This window comes from Hemiscyllium ocellatum, chromosome 4 (assembly GCF_020745735.1).
Source record: "Hemiscyllium ocellatum isolate sHemOce1 chromosome 4, sHemOce1.pat.X.cur, whole genome shotgun sequence".
NCBI lineage: Eukaryota > Metazoa > Chordata > Chondrichthyes > Orectolobiformes > Hemiscylliidae > Hemiscyllium > Hemiscyllium ocellatum.
In genome coordinates, this window is record NC_083404.1 from 26,486,573 (window position 1) to 26,492,774 (window position 6,202).

Below are 6,202 nucleotides of genomic sequence, written 5' to 3' on the forward strand. Positions count from 1 at the left end.
CAGCACCCCATTGTTAACAGCAAGTTCTTACCCAAGTCATTCTCAGCTCAAGCTTTTGTCTCACAAAACTCAAAACGTAACTCTTTCCCTATCTGCTCATACAGTATACACATTTTCACCCAGGGTAGACAGTGAAGAACTAGAGGGCATAGATTTAAAGTGAGAGGGGAAAGATTTAAAAAAGGGTTCTAAGCAGCAAATTTTTCACGCAGGGGTTGGTGCATGTATGAAATGAGCTGCCAAAGGACAGGGCGGAGGCTGGTACAATTACAACATTTAAAAAGCATCTGGATGGGTCTGAGTTGGAAGGTTTAAAGGGATATGGGCTAAATGCTAGCAAATGGGACGAGATTAATTTAGGATATCTGTTCAGCATGGACGAATTGAACTAAAGGATCTGTTACCATGCCATGTATATTGCAATAAGACGAAGATTTTCAGTCCAGATCCAGGAGGAGGAAAAACCTCCTCTCTTACTGTAAGCAACTTCAGTCCGACACAACAAAAGAAGAGTTCTGTTACTAGATCCTGTGCGTTCTGCTGCTCTACCAATTACAGATTCTGTTCTTGGTGGAACAACACCTTGTCTGACACTGAGAATTAACTATGAACGTGTTGTCACTTCTTTCAGCTTTTAATTCATTGCTGGAACTTATTAAAAATAGGAATTAAATGCACTTTTGAAAAAACTATTTTAACCTAATTGGCTGTTAATATACTTTTTTTCAGTGTTACAGATGATATAAATTATAGCTGGAAAAGATGGTAAGCCTATGGAGTAGACAAATTAATTCAGCTATGATCCACACATCACATATAACACGTGTAAAGAATCAGTGAATAAATGAAAAGCTTGACTTCAGCAACTAATCTCAAGAGCTCACTTCATGTTTTCATGATTGTGCCAACAAAATAACTGAAAGATTTAAAACTTTCTCAAGTAAGTCAATATACAGGTATTCTTATGTTTACTAAGGTTGAAGCTGTTATATCCAGCCAAACCAAATCCACAAAATCAAACAGTTCTCTAAATAATGTCATGTAATATTAACATGATGGATAGCCTTCACATAATATTTGCAGGGTCTTTAAACACTAAACATATTAAACAACCTAATTCTCTAAAAGAAGGCTTTTGATTTGTATTAAAAAGATGTTATATAGAGGATAGCCAGCAAATTATTTTGTGGCAATACATTTAAGCTAATTACAAGGTTGTACCTCATTGCTGCATATTTATTCTAGGCAAAGATTATATTTTTAGAATTTTGTTTCTAATCAAAATTCTCAAGCTGATATGCAGTGACGACATTTAAAGACAAGTATTTACAAAGTTAAAAGATAAAAAAAAGTTTTGTTTCAAAATACAATTCAAATTTCTTGACCAAAAAAATCCCAAGAAATCCAAGATTGTTATACACAAGATAAAGGCACTGGTGTCACAAATCACTTGCACTAATCAATCTGAAAAAGACAAATCTAAAAAAAGTCCCAAAACTTCAGAAGGTTGTTGTGAAACTTGAAAGGGTTCAGAAAATATTTACAAGGATGTTGCCAGGGTTGGAGGATTTGAACTACAGGGTGAGGCTGAATAGGCTGCATCTGTTTTCCGTGGGGCATCTGAGGCTGAGGGGTGACCTCAAAGGTTTATAAAATCATGAGGGGCATGGATAAGATAAATAGACAAAGACTTTTCCCTGGGGTGGGGGAGTCTAGAACTAGACATCATAGGTTTAGAGTGAGAGGGGAAAGATATAAAAGAGACCCAAGGGGCAATTTTTTCACACAGAGGGTGGTACGTGTATGGAATGAGCTGCCACAGGAAATGGTGGAGGCTGGTACAATTGCAGCATTTAAAAGGCACCTAGGTGGGAATATGAATATGAAGGATTTCGAGGGATATGGGCCAAGTGCTGGCAAATTGGACCAGATTAGGTCAGCATGGACAAGTTGGACTGAAGGGTCTGTTTCAGTGCTGTACATCTCTATGACTCTAATTAATGAGTGCAAAATTCTGGATACAAAACATGAAATATGGGAGATAAAAATGTTAATATTCCAGCAAGTCAACTCCTTCTAAGTCATCATATAAAATTTCTCTCTCCTTAATGTAAATATCAGCAACAAGGTATATTCTCACAAAGATAATAGCCATGTATAACTTACATTTTTCCACTGCCATTGAAGATGGGTGAAGGAAATGTTTTGGATAATTTATTAGTATGTAAACAACATATCTCAAAACCCAATGGATGAATTACAAGAATTAGTACACAGATAGCACACGATCCATGGAAAAACAAATTGGTTTGCACAAAAATATAGATCCAGATGATAGGATCCTTTCAACAACAAAAAAGAATCCTTCAACTTTGGGTGATAAAGTAAACTGACATCTTGAAAAAAATGTGGGCTGTTTTATTGACACTGTTGTCCATTGTTGCAGGTGTTGTGTGAAACCTGTCATGACTGTCAAAATGTGACCAGACTTTTCAAAAGATTTGGCTTGAAGCCTCTTCAATGTGGCGACAGCTTTGGATAAAGAAGTTTATTTTCCCAGTTTTGTCATCACAGAACACCAACCAGTCATGGACAAGTCTCAAACAAGCAACTGTATGAATGTTCTGTGAACACAACATGGCCAACGGGTGCTCCCCACTCTGGGGATGTTTCTATTCCCATTTACACAACATAATCAACTAATAAGCAAAATCAAAAGACCCCAGTTCTCTCAGGAATGCATGACCTTTGAGTTTGTCTCATTAACAATAATAGTCTCTTACACATCTGAAGGATTGAAATACTATCAACATAACCATGGAACAAAAAATAAATAAATCTGCCCCCAAATATCATGTTGAATTCATTATTCTACCCTTCTGTGGACATCCAGATTGTCTTTAATGCAATTTATTGCTGCCTTAAACACAGGTGAAGACAAGGATCAAAAATTAAACTTCTGATCAGGTTATTCTTGCAATACTTGTATAATCTCTCCAGAAAGACTGCAGTCATCATTAAGGATAAAATGTTGCAGAACAACCATTTGTCAACAACGCAGTAACTCAATAGTTTTGGCACAGATATGAATTGCAGCTCATAACTAACTATGTAAATTGTGCCGATTTTTTAAAACTGGAGACAGCTCACATCAACAGATGCATTTATCAGCAGGGAAAACATTTTCAAATCAAAGTTCTTTCCTCATTTGTCTAAACAAAATGATTTTTTTTCAAATATTTGCATGTTTCAGAGACAAATTACCCTAAAAAAACATAATACATGTATTCCTCCTTGTTGCAATCACATTCACTACTTTCATTAGCCGTTGACAGCATACCAATACAGTACCAGCAATCAATCAAGTTCATTTGTCTTTTTTTAACAGTACACTTTGCTTCACAGAAGAATTACAAGTTTATTAATTAACATAATTATTCAAGTGTTCAATCACATCTCAAGAGTTTATTCTCCAACCTCATTTTTGCATAAATATGCCTATATTTCACTTTCTAAATTAAAATTGAAAATATAAAAAATGTAATCTCAATTTCACTTGATAGCAACTTCTGCCCATCCTTTCAGCGCAAACACAAAACAGATGAATTAGAAATCTGTACAGTACCACTTGCTTATTTTGTGAACATCACGGTGGTGTAAAATGCTTGGAAATATTCAGTCAGGGTAACCATAGGACGCAGCACATCGGGATTTGGACACCAAAACTAAATATTTCCAAGTCTGGAAAGGATTCGAAAAATAATTTATGAGTCGGAATTTTAATGTGTCTTAGGTTAACAAAGACCAATCAAAATCTTTACAAGTTCAATGCAATGGTTTTCAATAAGTTGTCACACAATACAATAAAGACGAGGTTTTCTACAGATGTGTCGTTTAAACTGGACAAAAGACTTGTGATTGCATTGCGAGACCAAGTCAGTCACTGTTATTACTAGAAACAAGACGATCTCCAAGTATGAGCTCAGACAACCAACCGAGATTAAAGTGCGCGATAAACATAAAGCATATCGGTGTCTCGGAGAATTTCTGCAAGGCAGTGGGTGAGATGTCAAAACCGCAGTTACTGAAAGAATACATAAAAGGCCCCACACGTAATATATTGGGGAGAGGGAAGGGATGCGTTAGGCACGGGATTGAAACAATCGCACTTACTGAATAAACATTCAATTAAAACCAAAGTATGGGCATAAACTTAAAACTACATGCGTAGCACAGAAAAACAGATCCGTCACGCGTGGAATCCAACAGAATTATCCATTAAATCGATGACCGAAACGACCTGACAAGGGCCTCGGGACTCTTTGCAATTTCCTTCGTGTTGCACCCGCATCCCAGGCGGGCAGCGACGGCGGAGTTGGTCACTCGAGGTCGGGGGTAGGCCGCTTCTCCTACACTCCGTTGTCCTGTCGCCATTTTAACCCACGGTTTTTCGCTAAGGTCTCCAGGGATTTTTCTTACCGCCCCCATCCCATACCCCTGACCAAGGGAGGCGATTCCCCAACACCGCACACATTAGAGAGACAGAACCACGGTGGGCCCGGGGCCTCGCTCCTTCTTCAAACGCTGACGTGCGCATCCACCCGCGCCGACTATAAATAAAGTGAGCCACGCAGCGGGGACCGGGATCCGGCTAACAAAAAAAAACACACTGAACACGTACAGCCGCGTATTTGCGCTTTTAACTTACGGTCCACTGCAGCTCTGCTTCCGCGGTTAGACCGGTATCCCTCTCCAACAACCCCCAGCTTCACACACAAACACTGCCCGAGTAAACAAGATGGCGGCCGCCGCAGCCGCTTCCCGCCCAAAAGTATTCAAACGTACCGGATGTTTACCGTCCAACCGACACGGAGGAGGGTAAGCCGTACGAGGGCCGTGTAAACAGAGCAGAGCAGAGCAAAGCCAAGCCAAACCGAGCAAGGAGAGAAATCAGCGCCTTTTCAAGAGAACTTCATGTTCCACATTATTTAACCAGTGAGTGATAATTGTCTTTTTTTTGGTTAAAGTATCTGTACCACAACTACGCTTCTTCCCATTTCCAAAAAATGACGGTACAAGTTACATTGTATTGCTTTATTTGTCTATCTCCTGCCTTATCGCTGCGTTGTCAGTCTGAACACTATTTCCTATTTCAGAGATCAACGCACAAGAGGCCCAACAGGCCTGCGGCGGCTGTGAAATAACTGTGAAATTCGTTCCTCATCGCTTTACGACTATATTTTGCTCCTTTGCGTATTTAGCCTGCCTTTCTTGGGGAAAAAAATTACTAACACCATTTTTTCAGGTAGTGCATTTCAAGTTACGAGTCACTTTAACGGTTTTCATGTCACGTTTGCCAATCTGTGGATTTACCGACCCGTCGACCACTGGAAACGGTTTATTTATCAAAACGATCTTGATTCTGAACACCTCTATCAAATCCGGTCGAAACGTCGTCGGTCTTTGTCAACCTTATTACTGAACTGGACACGTGGTCGTGTTCCATACTTCTTCTGTACTTTGAAAATGTTGTGTATTGGACTGATGAATTGACCCTCTAACCTAAAATAATGCTTAGCTTACTAACGTCGATCTCATCTAGTGCACGCCCTGTGCAATGTTACCTGCATGCCTCTGTCCTTTTGACCTCTACATCTACTAGTAAACAAAGCTTTTCACTGTACTCGGTACAGTTGACAATAAACCAATTAATCAATCATTCAATCAAAAATTCCCAGGATTCTGCACTATACCTTAGTTGTAAATACAACCTATACTGATTCTTTTTAACATACTGTACTTGACTGTTCTGCTAAATTTCATATGCCATATATCCTCTCATCACTAGTCCAAAAGTGTAATCCTAGATACTGTCATTAGCTATTGTTTGATGCCATCTGAAAATTTTGAAATTCTTTGTATACCCAAGTCCTAACAATTACTGGGAAACACTACAGATCTGAGAGAAACATATAAACTGTTCAATGATGCTTTCTGTTCATTCGCTGGTTTTACATTCATATAACTTTACACAAATGCTGGTAGCATTCAAAACAAGGTAAATGAGTTAACAGCACAAATCATACTGAATGAGTATGATTTAGTAGCTATTATGGAGACATGGCTGTCAGATGGTCATGACTAGAAATTATATATTCATAGATTTTCGACTATTCCAAAAGACAGATAGGAATGTAAGGGA

General features: G+C 38.7%; 1 protein-coding gene across 1 annotated transcript in view; it reads right to left on the reverse strand.

The window, feature by feature from the left end:
- rad21b (RAD21 cohesin complex component b) overlaps nt 1-4,817 on the reverse strand; it is a 47,335-nt gene extending 42,518 nt beyond the window's left edge. Inside the window, exon 1 of the mRNA XM_060822827.1 lies at nt 4,709-4,817. The gene's annotated coding sequence lies outside the window, so the exon portion shown is untranslated. The remainder of the gene's footprint in view (nt 1-4,708) is intronic.
- Nucleotides 4,818-6,202: the final 1,385 nt, after the last annotated feature.